Source organism: Bufo bufo, chromosome 1 (assembly GCF_905171765.1).
Source record: "Bufo bufo chromosome 1, aBufBuf1.1, whole genome shotgun sequence".
Taxonomy (NCBI): Eukaryota; Metazoa; Chordata; class Amphibia; order Anura; family Bufonidae; genus Bufo; species Bufo bufo.
The window spans coordinates 105,567,400-105,592,454 of record NC_053389.1 but is presented as its reverse complement, the minus strand read 5'-3'; the positions used below and the strand labels follow the sequence as shown (position 1 = coordinate 105,592,454).

The following is a 25,055-nucleotide window of genomic DNA, read 5'->3' as shown; positions in this document are numbered from 1 at the left end:
ACAGTACACCTCTCTGAACAGTGTCTGGGAGGCTGTGGTTGCTACTGCACGCAATGTTGATGGTGAACAGATCAAAACACTGACAGAATCCATGGATGGCAGGCTTTTGAGTGTCCTTGCAAAGAAAGGTGGCTATATTGGTCACTGATTTGTTTTTGTTTTGTTTTTGAATGTCAGAAATGTATATTTGTGAATGTTGAGATGTTATATTGGTTTCACTGGTAAAAATAAATAATTGAAATGGGTATATATTTGTTTTTTGTTAAGTTGCCTAATAATTATGCACAGTAATAGTCACCTGCACACACAGATATCCCCCTAAAATAGCTAAAACTAAAAACAAACTAAAAACTACTTCCAAAAATATTCAGCTTTGATATTAATGAGTTTTTTGGGTTCATTGAGAACATGGTTGTTGTTCAATAATAAAATTAATCCTCAAAAATACAACTTGCCTAATAATTCTGCACTCCCTGTAATTACCTGCTCCCTGGGAACCTGCGTCCCTCCGGATCGCTGCATGGCCGCCGCTGCATCACCTATAGTGCTATGGAGGCTGGTCAACGCGGCAACCTGCTATTGGCTGCTCCCCCCATCGCCGGATAGGGAGATGCAGCGGTGGCCGTGCAGAGATTCGGAGGGGCAGGGTTGTCAGAGAGCAGGTAAGTATGCTCTAGAGGAGGGGCCAGGAATTCTGGGGGTCATCGTAGGGATTGGATACCCCTTTAACACCAAAATAATCTAGTCAAGTAGCACCAGCCTCAAAAAAATCATGGACACATCTATTTTTTTTCACGGACACCGGAAAAAAGTCACTTATTTTATGACCTGTCTAGAAATTTCTGGACGGTTGGCAGCGCTGAGTCCGTTTTTGGCAATTCCGGATGTCAAATAGCACTGCACAGAAAAATGCTGCATGCTACGCTTGTCTGTCCGCTATCGGTCTATAGGCACCGTAACTATGCACTAAGTGCACATACATACTCAGGGGCCTAGCTATAGGGGAAGCAGCTGCTTTGGGGCCCCAGCTCAGAAGGGACCCACAAAGAAGGAGGAATGAAAGATTTTATTGTCAGGGTCCCCTTGTCACGAGGGTGTCAAGAGCCACGCCTGACTCCGTTATACCCGGGGTCAGGAAGTCAGGAAGTTGTGCTGTTTCTTTATGGTAGCTTTCTGGGTTTGCCTTGCAACCCTTTTTGGCTCACTCAGGGATCTGTACCTCCTTCTCCTCAGCTGTTTCTTGTCCAGCACTCCCAACCTCCTTATATTCCCCTCTCACACTTCTCTGGTTGCCAGATATAGAGCTTCCTGCCTGGACTTCTATATTGACCCTCTGGAGCTGTGTAACTGTGTTTCCTGGTTGTTGTTCTAGAACATTACCTTCCGGATCCCTGTTGGGCCTTGGTGGTCTGCTGTTGTCGCCCACCTGGGATTATATGTTTGTCTGTATTGTCTGTCCTCTCCTTGGTGTTTTCCTCTTAGTGTCAGTGGTGAGGACTAGTGATCCCACCGCCCCGTTCACTACACAGGGCTCATCTTAGGGAAAGCCAGGGTTTAGGCACGTGATCGGCGTACGGGTGAGGAACCCGTCTAGGGACGTCAGGGCAGTCAGGTGCCAGCCTCAAGGTGAGTTAGGGGTCACCACCTTTCCCTCTCCCTTGGACAGGGCCTTCCCATTTCCCTCCCTTTGCGTGACGCCGGTCATTACACCCCTCAACAGTATTATACAATGACACTACAGGCTGCCAGGCCTGGTCTGAGAAAGCAATCTTGACTAGCCACAGGAGTGAGGGTTGCACAGGAGGAGGGGGTTGCCAAGAAGTTGCTAAGGGGGCCCTGTTCCAAAATTTGCTGTGGGGCCCAGTCATTCCTAGTTACGCCACTGTACATACTTGGTACATATCTGTTTTGTCGGACTCCGCACGAAGGCAACTGTCCAGACACAAGTGATGTATGTGCACCACACCGGAGGACACTATGGGCACTCTATGGGACACCATGGTACAGGAGGATTTACTACAGTGTGTCCATATAAGGCACATGAGCTGAGCAGCCATTACCCCTGACACACTGTAACATGCACGAGCAGCACCTCATCACTACAGTCAGTTCTGGAATGTATTCTCTGTATTTGAGGTGATTAAATCCTGACTATATGTACAATTAGATGTCCATGTTTGGCCATGACAATGAAAAAGCGCGTAGCTCCAGCTAGCAAGTGATAATATATGGTCTCAGGTGAATGAATGACCTATGAGTGTACATGTGGAATGCCGGGCGACTAAATTCCTCCGTAATTCCAGGAAGATCTCATCGTGTGTCTCAGTGACGTCATGCAACCTCTCCACATTCCAGCACTGACAGCTCCCTAGCTCACTATCTCACTCACTGACCCGCACAGACGCCCTTCCCCGGCATTCTCCCTCCTGATTGGTTGCAGGTGTAATCCGCTTTGCTCCCATTGGTTAAACCTCCTAATCCCCGGGCCAGGTAATTGACACTCTGATCTCATTGGCTATTTTCCCTGGTGGGTCCCGTGGATTGGCTAAAACGGTCCCTCTTCTGTAACGTGATTGGTCAATTCGGTCGCCGAAGCCTTTCCTATTGGCTGATGTTAATGGCACAGTTATTCCGCCATATTCCGGGAGTCCGGTGTTCCCCGGACCGGGTGTATCGCCGGGGTCCGGTAGAGTTATATCGGTGGGGAGGAAGAGACGACTTTTGGAGACGCTGGGAACTTGTTGGCATTTGTGGTGTGAGACTGTGGCAGGTGTTTGGAAAAGGTGTCGCACTTGTACGCAGCTACGGTCTCTTCCCTGTAGGGGGCGTTAGCCTCGATGGAAGAAGTTTAGTCAGAACTGGTATCCGTGACCCTGAACTCTCCGCGCTCCTCTCTCGTCATGCTCGGTGCTCGGTTCCGCGTTCCTCCGGTGGCCGGTGCTGGGGGCAGGTAAGCGGAGCCCCCGGGGTGTAGCTGCCGCCGAGCGCAGGTAACTTTATCTCGTCATTTCTTATTTATAGAGCTGCATTATCTATAGGAGCCGTCCAGCTCCAGCAGGTGACCGTTCACATTGTGCTTCATTCGTCCCCTCTAGGACGTTTTTTTTTTCTGTCATGTGTTCTTTCACTTTATTCTCCTTGGCACCCAGCTTTCCCAGATACAGATACAACAATAATAGACAGTAATACAGCCCTCAGAGTGCTACCCAGCTTTCTTGGGGCCATGAATAGCTAGCCTGCCTATAGGACCCCTTTCCTGTACCTAAGGGCGCATTCAGACAGCCACGCCGTGTTTTACAAGCCTCAAATCCCGCCTGTGTGCGTTCGGCAATCTGCGAAACGAAAGGCCTATCGTAGAAATGCCTATTTTTGTCTGCGATTACGGACAAGAATAGGGCATGCTCCGTATTTATTTTATTTTTTTCGGGGACGCAGAACGGGACAACGGATGCGGGCAACTCACGAAGTGCTGTCCGCATCTTCTGCGGCCCCATTGAAATGAATGGGTCCACACCTGTTACGCAAAATTGCAGAACAGAGGTGGACCCATTCATACGGTCATCTGAATGAGCCCTTAGTGTAGCAGACTTTTTATATTATGATTGTTGTTTTATAACTATAAGAACAGTGTAAAAACTTGACAAATTCTACATCTGGAGGAAGGAAGGTTTGTACACAAACATAGAAGAGGATTCTTTACGGTAAGAGCAGTGAGACTATGGAGTAGTGTTGAGCGAACTTGTGTTTTAGGTTCTGCGTCCAGGGTTCGGGTTATCTTAGAATCCCGTTATGGATTCTAAATTCCGTTATGGTCCGTGGTGGCATAATCCATAACCTGAGGAGGTGGTGATGGTGAGTACTAGGGACCGATATTGATTTTTTTAGGGCCGATACCGATAATTTGTGAACTTTCAGGCCGATAGCCGATAATTTATACCGATATTTTGGGAATTTTCATTTTTGAAAAAAAAAAAATCCTACACAAATCTGCTGAAAATAATTGTTTATTGTTAACGTGTATTTTTATTTTTTGTAAATTTTTCTTTTTCATTTATACTTAATAATTATTATTATTTTTTTTTTTTTACTAACTTTTAGCCCCCGTAGGGACTAGAACCCTTGTCCTATTCACCCTGATAGATCTCTATCAGGGTGAATAGGAGCTCACACTGTCCCTGCTGCTCTGTGCTTTGTGCACACAGCAGCATGGAGCTTACCATGGCACCCAGGGCTTCAATAGCGTCCTGGCTGCCATGGTAACCAATCAGAGCCCCAGGATTACACTGCTGGGGCTCCGATCGGAGGAGCAGGAGAGAGGGGATCCTGTGGCCACTGCCACCAATGATTAATACTGGGGTGGGGGGGCGCACTGCGCCACCAACGTTTTTAATACTGGGATGGGGGTAGAGGGCGCACTACGCCACCAATGATTAATACTGGGGGGGCCACACTGCGCCACCAATGAAGATAAGTCTTTCATTAATTCATATACAGGAGGCAGGAGCTGGCTGCAGAATCACATAGCCGGCTCCCGACCTCTATGAGCGGTGGCTGCGATCCGCGGCATTTAAGGGGTTAACTACCGCAGATCGCAGCTACCGCTCATAGAGGTCGGGAGCCGGCTATGTCATTCTGCAACCAGCTCCCGCCTCCTGTATTTGAATTAGGGCCCTTTCACACTTGCGTTGTCCGGATCCGGCGTGTACTCCATTTGCCGGAATTACACGCCGGATCCGGAAAAACGCAAGTGAACTGAAAGCATTTGAAGACTGATCGTCTTCAAAATGCGTTCAGTGTTACTATGGCAGCCAGGACGCTATTAAAGTCCTGGTTGCCATAGTAGTAGTGGGGAGTGGGGGAGCAGTATACTTAGTCAGTGCGGCTCCCGGGGCGCTCCAGAATGACGTCAGAGCGCCCCATGCGCATGGATGACGTGATCCATGCGACACGTCATCCATGAGCGTGGGGCGCCCTGACGTCACTCTGGAGCGCCCGGGGAGCCGCACGGACGGTAAGTATACTGCTCCCCCGCTCCCCACTACACTTTACCATGGCTGCCAGGACTTTAGCGTCTTGGCAGCCATGGTAACCATTCAGAAAAAGCTAAACGTCGGATACGGTAATGCGCCGAAACGACGTTTAGCTTAAGGCCGGATCCGGATTAATGCCTTTCAATGGGCATTAATTCCGGATCCGGCCTTGCGGCAAGTGTTCAGGATTTTTGGCCGGAGCAAAAAGCGCAGCATGCTGCGGTATTTTCTCCGGCCAAAAAACGTTCCGGTCCGGAACTGAAGACATCCTGATGCATCCTGAACGGATTTCTCTCCATTCAGAATGCATTAGGATAAAACTGATCAGGATTCTTCCGGCATAGAGCCCCGACGACGGAACTCTATGCCGGAAGAAAAGAACGCAAGTGTGAAAGAGCCCTTAATGAAAGACTTATCTTCATTGGTGGAGCGGTGGCCACAGCCCCTCCTTTTCTTTTGTCCTCTCTCCTCTAATTGGCGGCAGCAGCAGCACAGGGGGAGGGAGACACTGCTTCCTTCTCCCCTGTGCTGCTGAGGGAACACGGAGAGCGCTGAGAGCAGCGCGTTCTGTGTTCCCAATACGTTATCGGAATATCGGCAAAATAGATGCCGATACCTGTCAAAATCCTGAATATCGGCAAATAATATCGGTAAAACCAATAATCGGTCGATCCCTAGTGAGCACAATAAAAGAATTCAAGAGGGGCCTGGATGTATTTCTGGAGTGTAATAATATTACAGGCTATAGCTACTAGAGAGTGATCCAGGTAGTTATTCTGATTGGAGTCGGGAAGGAATTTTTTTCCCCCTAAAGTGAGGAAAATTGGCTTTTACTTCAGTTTTTATTTTATTTTATTTTTTCCTTCCTCTGAATCAACTTGCAGGATAACAGGTCGAACTGGATGGACAAATGTGTTTTTTTTTTCCAGCCTTTTAAACTATGTTACTATCTCTGCATCTTTCTCCACCACCGTATCACCCTGCAGTATCAGTGATACCGTAAAGGTGTACGATATGACCGTAGTGCACTCTGTTCACAATTAGCATTGCTTGTCCGCTGCCGAAACAATCATAGTTGGTAAATATTTCCACCGTCTAGGGATGAGCGAATTGACTTCGGATGAAACGTCCGAAGTCAAGTCGCATAAAACTTCGTTCTAATACTGTACGGAGCGAGCACTCTGTACAGTATTAGAATGTATTGGCTCCGATGAGCTGAAGTTATTGCTTCGCGAAGTCTCAAGGTACCACTTGGAACTGAACCAGTTGGGGAAATGTTTTTTTACAGTACAAATAAATTAAATTTCTGAAGTTATTATGCGATAACTTTGGCTCATTGGAGCCAATACATTCTAATACTGTACGGAGCTCCTGTCATGAGAGAGGATCGGGATTAGCAGATCCGAAACGCGTAGACCAGGTTGCCATGTTGGATTTTAATATATTTTTGGAATAAAGAATGTCACTTTTTGGAAGCTCTATGGTTTTTTTTCTTATATATTTTCAAGTGCGCTTTAGGCCTCTTTCACATGACTGTGTTTTTTCTTTGTTTTTTTTTTCATTTACGGCCCTTTTTTTGCATTCCGTATACGGAACCATTCATTTCAATGGTTCCGCAAAAAAAACTGAATGTACTCTGTGTGCATTCCATTTCCGTTTTTCCGTTCCGTGGAAAGATTGAACATGTCCTATTATTGCCCGCAAATCACGTTCCGTGGCTCCATTCAAGTCAATGGGTCCGCAAAAAAAACGGAACACATACGGTAATGCATCCGTATGTCTTCCGTATCCGTTCCGTTTCTGCGGAACCATCCTTTGAAAATTTTATGCCCAGCCCAATTTATTCTATGTAATTACTGTATACTGTATATGCCATATGGAAAAAAAACGGAATGGAAACGTAAACAAAAAATGGAACAACGGATCCGTAAAAAACGGATCGAAAAATACTGAAAAAGCCATACGGTCGTGTGAAAGAGGCCCTAATCCCAGCGCAGTCCGTGCATCCATTTAAAGTGGAATCAGGTGAGCGCAGCTCTGGACTTCTCTCTTTTGCTTTCCTGCTCCGTACAGTATTAAAACAGAGTTTTATGCGAATTGACTTTGGATGTTTCATCCGAAGTCGATCCGCTCATCCCTACCGCCAACGTCCCAGATTCATTCGTTCTTTTTATTCACAATGCAGTTCATGAGCAATAATTCACAGAGGAGTTTAGTGTAGACACCGGTTTGTTGATTTTGGTTAGATGTTCATTCTTTCTACTTGGGATACTTTCACACTTGCGTTGTTAATTCCAGTGTTGAGATCTGGCAGAGGATCTCAATATCGGAATGAAATGGATCCGTTTTGATTTTGCACATCAGGATACATCCGTTCCGTTAATATGCAGTTGTGTTAAATCAAAATGGAAAAAACGGATCAGTCACTAAATACATTGAAAGTCAATGGGTGACAGATCCTTTTTTTTTTTTTGGTCTTCTAAATAAACGGATCCATCAGCATTGACTTACATTGTTTTCAGTGCCAAATCTGTTTTTATGACCGGACACAAAACCGCAGCTTGCAGCGGTCACAAAACGGAATGCTGGCGGAACAGAAAACATCCTGATTAGGGATGAGCAAATCCACTTCATATGAAACACCCGAAGTCGATTTGCATAAAACTTTGTTCCAAAACTGTACAGCAGGCGTGCTCAACCTGCGGCCCTCCAGCTCTTGCAAAACTACAACTCCCACAATGCCCTGCTGTAGGCTGATAGATGTAGGCTGTTCGGGCATGCTGGGAGTTGTAGTTTTGCAACAGCTGGAGGTTGAGCATGTCTGCTGTACAGTATTAAAATGTATTGGCTTGAATGAGCCGAAGTTATTGCTTTGCGAAGTCTCACGAGACTTCGTGTAATAACCTCTTAAATTAATTTGTACTGTAAAAAAACGCTTCCCGAACTCTGGTTCGGTTCCAAGTGGTGCAATTTTTATTATTATTTTTTTTTTCCGGTATTGAGATCTGGCATACAACAACGCAACTGTGAAAGTAGTCTTAGTTTGAGACATTGGGGGAGATCTAGCAAAACTGGTGTAAAGGAAAACTGACTCAGTTGCCCATAGCGACCAATCAGATTCCACCTTTCAGTTTCCAAAGGAGCTCTGAAAAATGAAAGGTGGAATCTGAGAGAGTAGTGGATGCATGGAATAGCCTTCCTGCAGAAGTGGTAGCTGCAAATACAGTGAAGGAGATCTGTTCAAGGCTCTCGCAACAGATCAGTTTTGCCCTAATGCATTCTGAATGGAAAAGGATCCGCTCAGAATGCATCAGTTTGCCTTCGTTCAGTCATCTTTTCGCTCTGGAGGCGGACACCAATACTCTTTTGTGGAGGCGGCGCAGCGTAATCACAACGGTTCGTCCCAATCAAGTGAATGGAATGAGCAGTTGTAGTTACACTGCGCCGACGCTGCAAAGGTGCTACACCTTCAAACAGCGAGTGCCAGGAGTCAGACAACCCGCCCACGTTTTGAAATTGATCTATCCTGAGTATAGGTTGTCAGTATTGCAGCACTGCACAACGCCTCTAAGTTTCACTTGCATGCTTCCACAATTTGGAAGGTGTGGTACGGAATAGGGATCGACCGATTATCAGTTTTACCCATATTATCGGCCGATATTCAGGATTTTAAACGTTATTGGTATCGGCATCTATTTTCCTGATATACCAATAACGTATGGGGAACACAGATTGCGCTGCTGACAGCGCTCTCCGTGTTCTCTCAGCAGTACAGGGGAGAAGGAAGCAGTGTCTTCCTCCCCCCTGTGCCGCTGCTGCCAATTAGAGGAGAGAGGACAAGAGAAGGGGAGGGGCTGTGGCCACTGCGCCACCAATGAAGATGCCTCTCTCATTCATTCATTCATTCATTCATTCATTCATTCATTCATTCATTCATTCATTCATATACAGGAGGCGGGAGCTGGCTGCAGAATCGCATAGCCGGCTCCCGACCTCTATGAGCGGTAGCTGCGATCTGCGGTAGTTAACCCCTCAGGTGCAGCGAATCGCAGCTAACGCTAATGGAGGTCGGGAGCCGGCTATGTGATTCTGCAGCCAGCTCCCGCCTCCTGTATATGAATGAATAAGAGAGTTACCTTCATTGGTGGTGCAGTGCCCCCCCCCCCCCCAAACCCCAGTATTAAAAAATTTGTGGCGCAGTGCGCCCCCCCCACCACCCAAGCCCAATATTAAAGACATTGGTGGCACATTGCGCCCCATCCGCCCCAACCCCAGTATTAAAGACATTGGTGGCGCAGTGCGCCCCCCCACCCAAGCCCCCCAGTATTAATCATTGGTGGCAGTGGCCACAGGGTCCCCTCCTCCTCAGTGGAAGTTCTGATCGGAGCCCCAGCAGTGTAAGCCTGGGGCTCCGATCGGTTACCATGGCAGCCAGGATGCTATTGAGGCCCTGGCTGCCCTGGTAAGCTCCCTGCTGCTGTGTGCACAAAGCACAGGGCAGCAGGGAGAGTGTGAAGTCCTATTCACCCTGATAGAGATCTATCGGGGTGAATAAGACAAGGGTTCTAGTTCCTAAGGGGGCTAATAGTAAAAGAAAAACACACCAAAATATTAATTATAAATGAAAGAAAGATTTACAAGAAAAAAAACCTACACGTTAACAATAAACATTCATTTTCAGCAGATTTGTATAGGAAATTTTATTTATTTTCAAAAATGAAAATTCACAGAATATTGGTATAAATTATCGGCTATCGGCCTGAAAGTTCATAGATTATCGGTATCTGCCCTAAAAAATCAATACCTGTTGATTCCTAGTACGGAACCCCCATGTTTTTTGCGGTGCGGATCGCGGACCCCATTCAATGATTGGGTCCGCATACAGCAGCCACCGGGTCGGTGCCTGTGCATTGTGGTCCGCAATTTGCAGTCTGCAGCACGGGCAAGGCCGTCACACAGTCACGTGCATGAGACCTAAATATGCAAAATGTTTACACAAGTCTGAGTCTCTAAGGCCTATCTTGTGACTTTTTGAAGCCTGAATTATGTGGTGCAGGACCTGATAGATTCCCCCTCAGTCTTTCCTGTCTTTTCTACATGTCGTCAATTTATGATTCGTGTCTGGGTTTTGCTTCAAAAACTCATATACAGTTGCAAGAAAAAGTATGTGAACCCTTTGGAATGATATGGATTTCTGCACAAATTGGTCATAAAATGTGATCTTATCTTCATCTAAGGCTACTTTCACACTTGCGGCAGAGAGATCCGGCAAGCAGTTCCGTCGCCGGAACTGCCTGCCGGATCAGGCAAAATGTATGCTAACTGATGGCATTAGTAAGACTGATCAGGATCCTGATCAGTCTTAAAAATGCCTGATCAGTCGAAAAAATGCATTGAAATGCCGGATCCGTCTTTCCGGTGTCATCCGGCAAAAACGAATCCGGCATTTATTTTTTCACCTTTTTTTCAGTCTGCGCATGCGCATACCGGAAGGACGGATCCGGCATTCCGGTATTCTGAATGCCGGATCCGGCACTAATACATTCCTATGGGAAAAAATGCCTGATCCGGCATTCAGGCAAGTCTTCAGTTTTTTTAGCCGGAGATAAAACCGTAGCATGCTACGGTTTTCTCTTTTGCCTGATCAGTCAAAACGACTGAACTGAAGACATCCTGATGCAAACTGAACGGATTACTCTCCATTCAGAATGCATGGGGACATACCTGATCAGTTCTTTTCCGGTATAGAGCCCCTGTGACGGAACTCTATGCCGGAAAAGAACAACGCAAGTGTGAAAGTAGCCTAAGTCACAACAATAGACAATCACAGTCGGCTTAAACTAATAACACACACAGAATTAAATGCTACCATGTTTTTATTGAACACACCATGTAAACATTCACAGTGCAGGTGGAAAAAGTATGTGAACCCTTGGATTTAATAACTGGTTGAACCTCCTTTGGCAGCAATAACTTCAACCAAACGTTTCCTGTAGTTGCAGATCAGACGTGCACAACGGTCAGGAGTAATTCTTGACTATTCCTCTTTACAGAACAGTTTCAGTTCAGCAATATTCTTGGGATGTCTGGTGTGAATCGCTTTCTTGAGGTCATGCCACAGCATCTCAATCGGGTTGAGGTCAAGACTCTGACTGGGCCACTCCAGAAGGCGTATTTTCTTCTGTTTAAGCCATTCTGTTGAGCTTCAGCTGGTAGACAGATGGCCTTAAATTCTCCTCCAAAATGTCTTGATAAACTTGGGAATTAATTTTTCCTTCGATGATAGCAATCCGTCCAGGTCCTGACACAGCAAAGCAGCCCCAAACCACGATGCCCCCACCACCATACTTCACAGTTGGGATGAGGTTTTGATATTGGTGTGCTGTGCCTATTTTTCTACACACATAGTGTTGTGTGTTTCTTCCAAACAACTCAACTTTGGTTTCATCTGACCACAGAATATGTTGCCAGTACTGCTGTGGAACATCCAGGTGCTCTTGTGCAAACTGTAAATGTGCAGCAATGTTTTTTTTGGACAGCAGTGGCTTCCTCTGTGGTATCCTCCAATGAAATCCATTCTTGTTTAGTGTTTTACGTATCGTAGATTCGCTAACAGGGATGTTAGCATATGCCAGAGACTTTTGTAAGACTTTAGCTGACACTCTAGGATTCTTCTTCACCTTATTGAGCAGTCTGCGCTGTGCTCTTGCAGTCATCTTTACAGGACGGCCACTCCTAGGGAGAGTAGCAGCAGTGCTGAACTTTCTCCATTTATAGACAATTTGTCTTACCGTGGACTGATGAACAGCAAGGCTTTTGGAGATACTTTTATTACCCTTTCCAGTTTTATGCAAGTCAACAATTCTTGATCGTAGGTCTTCTGAGAGCTCTTTTGTGCAAGGCATCATTCACATCAGGCAATGCTTCTTGTGAAAAGCAAACCCAGAACTGGTGTGTGTTTTTTATTGGGCAGGGCAGCTGTAACCAACACCTCCAATCTCATCTCATTGATTGGACTCCAGTTGGCTGACACCTTACTCCAATTAGCTCTTGGAGATGTCATTAGTCTAGGGGTTCATACTTTTTCCACCTGCACTGTGAATGTTTACATGGTGTGTTCAATAAAAACATGGTAACATTTAATTCTTTGTGTGTTTATTAGTTTAAGCAGACTGTGATTGTCTATTGTTGTGACTTAGATGAAGATCAGATCACATTTTATGACCAATTTGTGCAGAAATCCATGTTATTCCAAAGGGTTCACATACTTTTTCTTGCAACTGTGTGTATATATCTCTATATCTCTACAGGGTGGGCCATTTATATGGATACACCTTAATAAAATGGGAATGGTTGGTGATATTAACTTCCTGTTTGTGGCACATTAGTATATGTGAGGGGGGAAACTTTTCAAGATGGGTGGTGACCATGGCGGCCATTTTGAAGTTGGCTATTTTGAATTCAACTTTAGTTTTTCAATAGGAAGAGGGTCATTTGACACATCAAACTTATTGGGAATTTCACAAGAAAAACAATGGTGTGCTTGGTTTTAATGTAACTTTATTCTTTCATGAGTTATTTAGAAGTTTCTGACCACTTACAAAATGTGTTCAATGTGCTGCCCATTGTGTTGGAATGTCAATGCAACCCTTTTCTCCCACTCTTCACACACTGATAGCAACACCGCAGGAGAAATGCTAGCACAGGCTTCCAGTATCCGTAGTTTCAGGTGCTGCACATCTCGTATCATCTGAAGGCAATCGTCTATGCTGTGAAGATACGAGATGTGCAGCACCTGAAACTACGGATACTGGAAGCCTGTGCTAGAATTTCTCCTGCAGTGTTGCGATCAGTGTGTGAAGAGTGGGAGAAGAGGGTTGCATTGACAATCCAACACAATGGGCAGCACATTGAACACATTTTATAAGTGGTCAGAAACTTGCAAATAACTCATGAAACAATAAAGTTACATTAAAACCAAGCACACCATTGTTTTTCTTGTGAAATTCCCAATAAGTTTGATGTGTCACATGACCCTCTTCCTATTGAAAAAACAAAAGTTGTATTCAAAATGGCTGACTTCAAAATGGCCGCCATGGTCACCACCTATCTTGAAAAGTTTCCCCCCTCACATATTAACTTCCTGTTTGTGGCACATTAGTATATCACCAACCATTCCCATTTTATTAAGGTGTATCCATTAATAAAATGGCCCACCCTCTATATCTCTATATCTCTATATCGTAATGTGGAAACCCAGCCTTGCAGGAATGCTCAGAACAGTTGAGGGTGTATTTTTCACTAGGAACAGGGCATATTCCCTGGGGAGGTGTACCAAGCTGTTTCCATAAGGGCTTATGACCATGACCGCATGCTGTCCAGGCCCGTGCTGCAGACCGCAAATTGCAGTCCGCAATGCATGGGCACCTACAGGTGGATCGCCCATTCACTTGCATAGGGTCCGCGATCCACATCCGACGGTCTGCACCGCAAAAAAAGTAGTGCATGCGCTACTTTTTTGCGGTGAGGAGGCACGGCCGCAAACACCACAGAAGCTCTCCGTAGTGCTTCCGTGGGGTTCCGATCCGTGCTTCCGCACCGCATCTCCGGGTTCGCCACGGTGGGGCGACGGCTGTGTGCATGAACCCTAACTCTCATGGACTTAAAGGCTAGTGTCACGCACAGCTCTTTGATGCTGTGTTTTTTTTTTTTTTGAGTCAAAGCCAGAAGTGGATGCAGCAGGAAGGACCTTTTTGTTCTCATCATTCCCTTCAAACCCACTACTGGTTTTAGGTCAAAAACTGCAACTTCAGTTTTGGTGCAGATTTGATGCTGTTTTGACATAGTTCTAACTCTTCTTTGCAGAAATTTGCAGCTAAAACCACAGACGTAATTGACATACTGCTAAGTTGGAAATCCGCACGGAAACAATCAGCAATGTGTACATGAGATTAGTGTAATCTCATACACTTTGCTGGCAGTGTGGTTTTTCTGCACTTGAATCCGTGCTGAAAAACACTTGTATTCTGCAACTTGTACAGGTGGCCTTATAGAGAGAGAGACACACACACACACACACACACACACACACACACACACACACGCGCGCACAGCCCTCACCTTGGCTCTTGCTATATGGGGCCTCTGCTGGCTACCTTGTTTTGTTGGTGGACCCTCGTTCTCCAGTTAGTTTGGGGTACAAGAGATGGAAGCGCAGCGTATCAGACTATAGAAACATAGAATGTGTCGGCAGATAAGAACCATTTGGCCTATCTAGTCTGCCCAATATACTAAATACTATGAATAGCCCCTGGCCCTATCTTATATGAAGGATGGCCTTATGCCTATCCCATGCATGCTTAAACTCCTTCACTGTATTTGCAGCTACCACTTCTGCAGGAAGGCTATTCCATGCATCCACTACTCTCTCAGTAAAGTAATACTTCCTGATATTACTTTTAAACCTTTGCCCCTCTAATTTAAAACTGTGTCCTCTCGTCTTTCTTCCAAGCTATACATGTTAAGGTCCTTTCCTGGTAAGTTTTATCCTGCAATCCATGTACCAGTTTAGTAGCTCTTCTCTGAACTCTCTCCAAAGTATCAATATCCTTCTGGAGATATGGTCTCCAGTACTGCGCACAATACTCCAAATGAGGTCTCACTAGTGCTCTGTAGAGCGGCATGAGCACCTCCCTCTTTCTACTGGTAATGCCTCTCCCTATACACCCAAGCATTCTGCTAGCATTTCCTGCTGCTCTATGACATTGTCTGCCTACCTTTTAAGTCTTCTGAAATAATGACCCCTAAATCCCTTTCCTCAGATACTGAGGTTAGGATTGTATCACTGATTTTATATTCTGCTCTTTGGTTTTTACCCCCCAGGTGCATTATCTTGCACTTATGAAAATGAAATTTTAGTTGCCAGGTTTTTGACCATTTTTCTAGTTTTCCGAAATCCTTTTCCATTTGGTGTATCCCTCCAGGAACATCAACCCTGTTACAAATCTTTGTGTCATCAACAAAAAGAAACACCTTACCATCGAGGCCTTCTGCAATTTCGCTGATAAAGATATTAAAAAATATGGGTCCCAGAACAGATCCCTGAGGTACCCCACTGGTAACAAGACCATGGTCTGAATATACTCCATTGACTACAACCCTCTGTTGTCTGTCCCTCAGCCACTGCCTAATCCATTCAACAATATGGGAGTCCAAGCACAAAGACTGCAATTTATTGATAAGCCTTCTATGTGGGACAGTATCAAAAGCCTTACTGAAGTCTAGATAAGCGATGTCTACTGCACCTCCGGCATCTATTATTTTAGTCACCCAATCAAAAAAATCAATAAGATTAGTTTGACATGATCTTCCTGAAGTAAAGCCATGCTGTTTTTCATCTTTTAATCCATGGGATTTTAGATGTTCCACAATCCTCTCCTTAAGTATGGTTTCCATTAATTTCCCCACTATTGATGTCAGGCTTACTGGCCTATAGTTGCCTGATTTCTCCCTACTACCTTTCTTGTGAATGGGCACAACATTTGCTAATTTCCAATCTTTTGGGACGACTCCTGTTACCAGTGATTGGTTAAATAAATCTGTTAATGGTTTTGCTAGTTCATCTTTTAATAGCTTTGGGTGTATCCCATTAGGCCCCTGTGACTTATTTGTATTAAATTTAGACAGCTGACTTAGAACCTCTTCCTCTGTAAAGACACATGCATCAAAAGATTCATTAGTCTTCCTTCCTAACTGAGGTCCTTTTCCTTAATTTTCCTTTGTAAAAACTGAACAGAAATATTCATTGAGGCAGTCAGCTAGTTCATTATCTTCTTCCATATACCTTCCTTCTTTTGTTTTTAATTTGGTAATACCTTGTTTTAGTTTCCTTTTTTCATTTATGTATCTGAAGAATGTCTTATCACCTTTATTCACTGACTGAGCTAATTTCTCTTCTGCCTGTGCTTTAGAAGCTCTTATAACTTGTTTGGCCTCTCTCTGCCTAATCTTATAAATTAGCCTGTCATCCTCGTTTTATTATATTTTTTTATAATTACTAAATGCTATCTTATTGTTTTAATGATTTTGGCCACTTCTGCTGAGTACCACTGTGGTCTCTTCCTTTTTTTTGCTTTTACTGACAAGCCTAATGCAATTATCTGTTGCCTTCAATAGTGCCAATTTTAAGTAGTCCCATTTCTCCTGGACTCCATTGAAACTGTTCCAATCTGATAGGGACTCTTATACCTCTAATCTAATTTTAGAAAAGTCAGTTTTTCTAAAATCTAAAACTTTTGTTTTTGTGTGGTGTGACTCAGTCACAGTACTTTATAGTAAACCACACTGACTGGTGATCACTAGATCCCAAGCTTTCCCCTACAATAATATCAGATACCAAATTCCCATTTGTGAATACTAAATCTAAAATGGCCTCCTTCCGGGTTGGCTCCTCCACTACTTGCTGTAGACATAATCCCAGTAGGGAATTTAGAATATCTGTACTCCTGGCAGAACTGGCTATTTTGGTTTTCCAGTTTACATCAGGAAGATTAAAGTCTCCCATAATGATAACTTCCCCTTTCAATGTCATTTTAGCCATTTCCTCAACTAGTAGATCATCAAATTCTTTGACTTGGGTAGGTGGTCTATATATCACACCTACACGAGTTACGTTATGATTATCAAGCTGCAACATAACCCAAACTGACTCTAAATTGGTCTCGCTAACTTGTATTAAATTAGATTTTATGCTATCTTTCACATACAGGGCCACCCCTCCCTTTTTCTTCCCTTCTCCGTCTTTCCTATATAGAGAGAACCCTGGTATTGTTATATCCCAGTCATTACTCCCATTGAACCATGTCTCAGTAACAGCCATTAAATCTATATTCTCAGATGCCATTAGGCCTCTTTCACACGAGCGTGACGGATTAGGTCCGGATGCGTTCAGGGTGCGTTCAGTGAAACTCGCACTATTTTGCAAGCAAGTTCACTCAGTTTTGTCTGCGATTGCGTTCAGTTTTTCCCGCGCGGGTGCAATGCGTTTTGATGCGTTTTTCACGCGCGTGATAAAAAACCTGAAGGTTTACAAACAATGTCTCTTAGCAACCATCACGGATGCAATGCGTTTTTCACGCAGCCCCATTCACTTCTATGGGGCCAGGGCTGCGTGAAAAACGCAGAATATAGAACATGCTGCGATTTTCACGCAACGCAGAACTGATGCGTGAAAAACCACGCTCATGTACACAGACCCATTGAAATGAATGGGTCAGGATTCAGTGCGGGTGCTGTGTTCACGTCACGCATTGTACCCGCGCGGAAAACTCGCTCGTGTGAAAGGGGCCTTAGGCCTCTTTCACACGGGCGTTGCTGAAAAATGCACGGGTGCGTTGCGGGAACACCCGCGATTTTTCCGCGCGAGTGCAATACATTGTAATGCGTTTTGCACTCGCGTGAGAAAAATCGTGCGTGTTTGGTACCCAAACCCGAACTTCTTCACAGAAGTTCGGGCTTGGGATCGGTGTTCTGTGGATTGTATTATTTTCCCTTATAACATGGTTATAAGGGAAAATAATAGCATTCTGAATACAGAATGAAAAGTAAAATAGCACTGGAGGGGTTAAAAAAAATAAAAAATAATTTAACTCACCTTAATCCACTTGATAGCGCAGCCGGCATCTGCTTCTGTGTTCTTTTCTTTAGGACCTGGCTAAAGGACCTTCGATGACGTCACTCCGGTCATCACATGGTACGTCACATGATCTTTTACCATGGTGAATCACCATGGTAAAAGATCATGTGACGTACCATGTGATGACCGGAGTGACGTCATCCCAGGTCCTTAAACTATAGTTAATGCTCTCCACAGGTCCTATACAGTAAAAGAGTCAGACGGAGATGCCGGGCATCGCGAGCAAGTGGATTAAGGTGAGTTAAATGATTTTTATTTTTTTTTAACCCCTCCAGCCCTGTTTTACTTAGCATTCTGTATTCAGAATGCTATTATTTTCCCTTATAACCATGTTATAAGGGAAAATATTAAGGTTCGGGTCTCCATCCCGATCGTCTCCTAGCAACCGTGCGTGAAAATCGCACCGCATCCGCACTTGCTTGCGGATGCTTGCGATTTTCACGCAACCCCATTCATTTCTATGGGGCCTGCGTTACGTGAAAAACGCACAAAGAGGAGCATGCTGCGATTTTCACGCAACGCAAAAGTGATGCGTGAAAAATCACCGCTCGTGTGCACAGCCCCATAGAAATGAATGGGTCGGTATTCAGTGCGGGTGCAATGCGTTCACCTCCCGCATCGCATCCGCGCGGAATACTCGCTCGTGTGAAAGGGGCCTTATAGACCTAAGTTCATTGATCTTTTTCCCTAAACTGCGAGCATTTGTAGACAAGACTCTGAGCTTGTCATTTCTTAACCTATGTGCTACTGGCATCTTCTGGCATTGTTCCGAGGGGCACTCGGACTGCTGGATTATCACTCCCTTTCCTCGTTTAAATGCTTCTTAGCAAATACTTTGAACTGTTTACTGAGGACATTCGTTCCCTTGAGAGAAAGATGCAAACCATCTTTCTTGTACAGTTCCTTTCCATTCCAACGAGAGCTAACATGAGACACAAAGCCAAACCCTTGGTTCAGACACCATTCACAAAGCCTTACAGTTAATTCTTTAATGCGCATCTTCCTGTCATGCTCAAGGTTATGCACAGGCAAAACTGCAGAGAATGAAACAGTCGATGCAACCTCCCGTATATCATTACCAAGTGTGTGAAAAGCTTCCTTCACCTTTGAAACCTCATTGCAAGCTTTGGATATGCCAAAAAAGGCTGAAATAGGAAAACTCTTATAGGGATTATCCAGTAATATATAATGATAACCTATACTCAGTCCGAGTCCTGACACCCTTGCCAATCAGCTGTTCCAGGGAGTTTCCAAGCTCACCGGTGCATTGGTGAGCACAGCCGACCCCTATGTAGACCCCTCTCCCAAGCACAGTGCTGTACATAGGCCATGTGACCGATGCACGGTGATGTTACATGGCCTAGGAAGAGGCCACGGCGCTTGCTGAGCCTCCTACCTCATCTAACAGCTGAATGGTGGGGGTCTTGAGTGTCAGACCAATCTGATATTGATGACCTTTTACCAGATAACCCCTTTAACAGAACACTATCATCACATTTTTTGTAATTGCATGTAAAAGGCCTATAAGTGGATAGAATTTTATTTATTTTTTTACAAAAAATGAGGTTGGTTTTCTGATCGATTTGTTTGGTTTGTTTGTTTTTTTTGTTTTGTTTTTTGTCACTCTATGTATTCTGCTTCCTGTTCTAGCTCTTTACCTTCCTCTTTGTTTGGACTTTTAGGCCTGATTCATAAGACCGTTCCTCAACCTGCATGTCTCCTGCATCTCCCTGACAGACTGCAGCTCCCCTGTCCTCAACTGACTGCATCATAATGATTAATGATAGTTCCTATCTGATCGTCAGTCTGTTGTACTGTACTCACATGACGTGAGTACAGTATCATACATCCTCGATCAGATAGGAACTGTCTTATGGGAATTGGAGGTACAGACGCGTGCATGTTGCAGTTGGCTCTTTATCTCCCATTCAGAAAAGCTCCACATTGACAACTAATAATATGCATCTAAGAAAAAAACATTGTGAATAATGTTATTCTTATCATTTTGCTTCTGCATGTCCTAAGTAGCCCTCTGTGTGTCTTTGGACAATGACTGTGAAAAAACCCTCTTTAGGCCTAGTTCACACTTCCGTGTTTGAGCAGTGATTGAGCCAAAACCAGGTAGGGGTCAAAAATACAGAGCAGGTGCAAGTCTTCCTATTATACCTTTATCTCTTGTGTAGGCGCTGCTCGTTTTGGCTCACAGTTAAGGCTCATTCAGACGGCCGTATGCTGTCCGCAAAAAGGGGGATACGTTTTTTTGTGGCTTAGATGCTGTCCCATTCACTTCTATGGGGCCCTTTCCTTCCATTGCACAGCTCAAAAAAAAAAAAATGAAACCTGTCCTATACTTGTCAGTGAAAATCAGGAAATGGCCATATTGAAGTCTATGGATCAGCAAAAAAACGGATCCGTATTTTTGCGGACAGCATACGGCCACCTGAACAGACGGCTGAAGTTTGAACTAGGCCTAGAGGCCCCTTAACATGGTCTGTTGTAGCAGACGATTTTTGGGAAGGGAACATTCCTTCCTGACAAGCGCTTCCTAGTCAGTGGAGGAGAACACTTCATTTGCATGCAACAATCTCTCCTCCACAGTATGGGGAGAAGTGATCACTTATGCCATCGCTCATCCCCCATACAGAATCATTGTTTGCCAGCAGCAGAGGCTTTTAAGACGCCATGAGCTGCTGCCGGTAAACGATGATTTAGGTGTCTGAACGAACGTTACCTGATAAATGAGCATTTTGCCTGGTCATCGGGAAGTTGGCGGTACTTGCACACAAGTGCAGGTAAACGCACGTAAGATCTGCACAACTTTCCGTGCGGTTTTCTGTGCGTTTCTGCACAAAAATCTGCAATTTCTAACAGCAGTTTTTGATCAGGTTTTGCTGCAGATCTCACTTTTCATTGGAAATGGGTGAAATCTGCAGCTAAAACCACAACATAATTGTCGTGTTTGTTAGCAATCATCTGCCTGCACATCGGGCAGTGTTATAGACCAGGGCATCAGGCAGCATTTTATAGACTAGGAGGAGCTGAGCAGATTGTTATATAGTTTTGTGGGAAAGTATTCAGTAAAACTTGTATTTAATTCCTGCTCATTCTGGGCTTTGAAGTCCAGGAGGCGGTCCTATCAGTGACTGACAGCCTTCCCTCTATGACTGTGTATACAGAGATAACTGTCAATCACTGATAGGACCGCCTCCTGGACTTCAGAGCTCAGAATGAGCAGGGATTTAAATGAATGAAATACAAGTTTTACTGAATCTTTTCCCATAAAACTATATATCAATCTGCTCAGCTCCTCCTGCTCTATAACATGGTGCCTGCAGATCACCCTGCATTTTCATGGTGACAGGTTCTCGTGAAATATGAGGGAAAAGATGTATACAACTACTGCCGGGGTTTGCATTTTGCGATGTTTTAACCATTTTATTTGTCTAGTGCCCTTTTATAAACAATGTCAGGTGCAAGTGTCTCTATTTGACCTCTTGGGAACTCTGCCAAATAGTTATATAGCATTAACAGTTTATCAGTTTGTTTGTAAAGGATGGGGCAGTGTCGGTTGTAAAATGTGAATGAATAAAAGGATGTATCAGACTGACAGATTTTCTAGCAGATGATCTCTAACGAGCGTTCCTATGAATACTTGTTAGCGATCATCTGGCAGTGTAATACTGCCTCCAAATGCCTGATGAATGAGCAAGCGCTTTTTTTTTTTTTTTAAAGCATGCATAAAAATCACAATGCTGCCAGGGGCGGATCGCGCTGTGTAATAGCGATCTACTGCTGGCAAACCGCTGCCCTGCATGGGGATGAGCGATGGTATATGACTATGAGTGCGGGACAATAGCCCCGTGGGCGGCCCGATGCGCACAGCATCATGGTAACATATGATGCTGTGCACTCCCGTGCGCACAATGTATGCCGCTCCGGGACATGTGGCCCACTCACTGACCGTATGTCTCGGAGGGCATATGGTCGTGTGCATGAGCCCTAATTATGTTTATATGCAGCAGCTTCATTGCACAATTTTCTGTGTCTGAAAAATCAGTACAATACATCAACGGGTCCATTCACACGTCCATATGAATGGGTCCGTATGTTTGTGTGAGTTTTTAGTGCAGGTTTCACCCTCTGAAAATAATTTTTTTTTATTATTTTTTTTTTAAACCCCTCCATCCCTATTTTACTAAGCATTCTGTATGAAGAAATGCTATTATTTTCCCTTATAACCGTGTTATAAGGGAAAATAATAAAATCTACAGAACACCTAACCCAAACCCGTACTTCAGTGAAGAGGTTCGGGTCTGGGTACCAAACATGCCGATTTTTCTCACGCACGTGCAAAACTCATTAAAACGCTTTGCACTTGCGGGGAAAAATCGTGCATGTTCCGGCAACGCCAGTGTGAAACCAGCCTAATAGAGATCTATCAGGGTGAATAGGACAAGGGTTCTAGCCCCTAAGGAGTTAGTTACAAAAAAAAAACCACAAACACCAAAATATTAACTATAAATGATAAAGAAAGATTTAGAAAAAAAAAAGCTAAACGTTAACAATAAACATGTTCATTTTCAGCAGATTTGTGTAGGAATTTTATTTTTTTTTTTCAAAAAACAAAATGCACAGAATATCGGTATAAATTATCAGCTATTGGCCTAAAAGTTCACAGGTTATCGGCTCTAAAAAAAATCTATATCGGTCGATCCCTACCCGACACCCCAGCTGATCAGCTGTGAGAAGAGAAGGCAGCACTTGAACAGACCAGAGCTGTCCCATAGAAGTGAATGGGAATGCCATACTTGTAATTACTCTGCTCGTTGCTGTGCCGAGCAGGTAAACAGCAGAGCGCTGCGTTCTATTCAAACAGCTGATCGGCCTGGGTGTCGGGTGTTGGACCCCCGCCGATCTTATATTGATGACCTATCCTGAGGATAGGTTATCAACAGTAAAAAGTGGACAACCCCTTTAAAGTGAACTATGCAACTAAATCACCACTCCACCTTTGAAAATGGCGCGGGGCTATGCAGGAGGCAAAAAGTCAATACGTTCTGCACAAATAAAAATGCACACTAATAAATGCAAGAATTTTACAATAAAAAAAACTGGCGTAACAAGTTTGCTGAATGTCACCTATAATGCGCAACCGACAGTTTGTTAACACAACCCACTGGAATTATATTGAAAGGCTTATGCTGAAAATTCAGCAAAAAAAAAATCTGCTATGGTTATTGCAGCATTTCCGCAGCAAAAAAACGCATGCATTACAGTTTTTGCCACTGAAAAGTCAGCAGATTTCACCCTCTCCCTTTCACCCTTTGCAGATGGCAAAATCGGCAGGAGACTGCGGTATAAATTGACATGATTTGGATTTCAAATCTGTAATGCTGCACCTTTTCCGCTGTGTGTTTTTTGCAAGGTGTGCATGAGAATTCAGAAATTGTCATCCCATTGGCTGGTACTGTACAACCCTGCAGATTTGCTGCGTGAAAATCCACAACCGCAAATCTGCAGTTAATCAGTGAAGCCGTAGAATTGTTCACAAGGAAATGCTGCTGTGAAGGTTTTTCCCCTCTGTTTTCTAGGGACTTTTGTCGTCGTGTTTATTTTTACAGTTTATAACCTTGCCTTGAACAAGTGATCCATATGTGTGTATGGCCGTGTGCTGCATTAATTACATCTCCTCCGTGTTAAAATACCCCAAAAAAATCCAGCAATTACCACCTTAAACTGCTGTTTCATATTTGTATTCAAAGAATTAAAACTGCTATGGATACATTAATGTTCTTCCCTTGTTCTAATGCTTCCGTCTTGGGGGATAGCCCATAGCAACCAATCAATTAGAAAAAACTAAATAAAATGTTAAATAGGCCCCAGCACCTTTGAGTCAAATAAGTGATGATTTTTATTTATTTTTTTGTCTGGGAGGCAGCTTGCAGCAGAAACCTCCCCCCAACTGAATTATCTGTAATAAAGGACTACAAATCTGGTCTGTCTTCTAATTAATGGGGGAAGTAGAAATCCTTTGACTGTCTTATAAGATAATCAGGTTTATACATTCTTTCACAGAAAAGCAATTTGGAAAATTAAAAAAGGATCCTTACTAAGAGACAATCAGTTAATGAAGATTCTTGAGCTATATGTTTGTATTAGTGGTATGCTTAGGACAACCCCTTTGCATATAGGCTATTAGGACATATGGACGCCATTGGGGCTTAACTTCTAAGAACTAATTACACATAAGGGTACTTTCACACTAGAGTTGTTAGAATCCGGCAGGCAATGGAAACGAGCAGTGTATAATGTGATGGAAATATGAATCCAGCCAGCAAAGGACACAATCACAATACATTAGTAAGTGCCTTGTATTGACGTTCTCTACATGATAAATGCCACTTGCTGAAGTGAGATAACCCCTTTAATGTTTTTTTTATTTTTTTCTGGCCATAACTTTTTCATTTTTGTCTCTGTAACCTCTTATTTCTATCACTAGTGATTTCTAGTGATACTGTTTCGGTGTACATTTAATTTATTGATTAAAGTTTGTTAACATTGATTTTCCAATTCTGAAAAAGATTCAATATCAGCTAAAATTGCAATTGCCTAGCCTTACTATGCCAGCCTGTGCTGCTAGCAGATACCGATAATTCAAGTGGAGCGTATGGCTACACATTCTAACTTCAGAGTTCCTAATATGTGCACCTTTTTATTTTATTTTTTTATGCATTTTATTATACATGTGAGACATCTGACAACTGTTTTCTGGGATTTAGATATTGACCTATCCTCGGGGTAGGTCATCAGTAAGGCTGCATTCACACGTCCGTGGTGTGTTGCGGACCCGCATAGAAATGCCTATTCTTGTCCGCAAGCTGCGGACAAGAATAGGACATGCTCTAACTTTTTGCGGAGCTGCGGACCCAAAGATCGGGTCCGCGCACCGCAAATGCGGATGCGGACAGCACACTGTGTGCTGTCTGCATACATTCCGTCCCCATAGAGAATAAATGGGTCCCATTTTGCGGACGTGTGAATGGAGCCTAACAGTTTGGTGGTGGTCTGACACCTGGTACACCCACTGATCAGCTATTTCGAGCTACTCAGTTTGGCGCACCATTGCTCCACCGTCGCCTCTTTCTTTACTGTCCCTGAGATTTAGGGGCGGTAGCAATGCCACAGGTGCACCAAACGGAGGGGTGCACTGAAAACTTTTTTTTTTCTTGCATGAAATGAATCAGTACGGTTATGTTTCCAGACACCTACCTTACGTTTACTTTGAAACTGACTTTGGAGGTGACTGACTCCCTCTAAGTGGATGGTTGTGA

The 25,055-nt window shown here is 44.0% G+C and overlaps 1 protein-coding gene across 1 annotated transcript in view; it reads left to right on the top strand.

The window, feature by feature from the left end:
* The first annotated feature begins 2,639 nt into the window (after positions 1 to 2,639).
* The window catches only part of PRKCZ (protein kinase C zeta), a 264,054-nt gene continuing 241,638 nt past the window's right edge, over positions 2,640 to 25,055 (top strand). The window contains exon 1 of the mRNA XM_040427515.1: positions 2,640 to 2,990. The gene's annotated coding sequence lies outside the window, so the exon portion shown is untranslated. The remainder of the gene's footprint in view (positions 2,991 to 25,055) is intronic.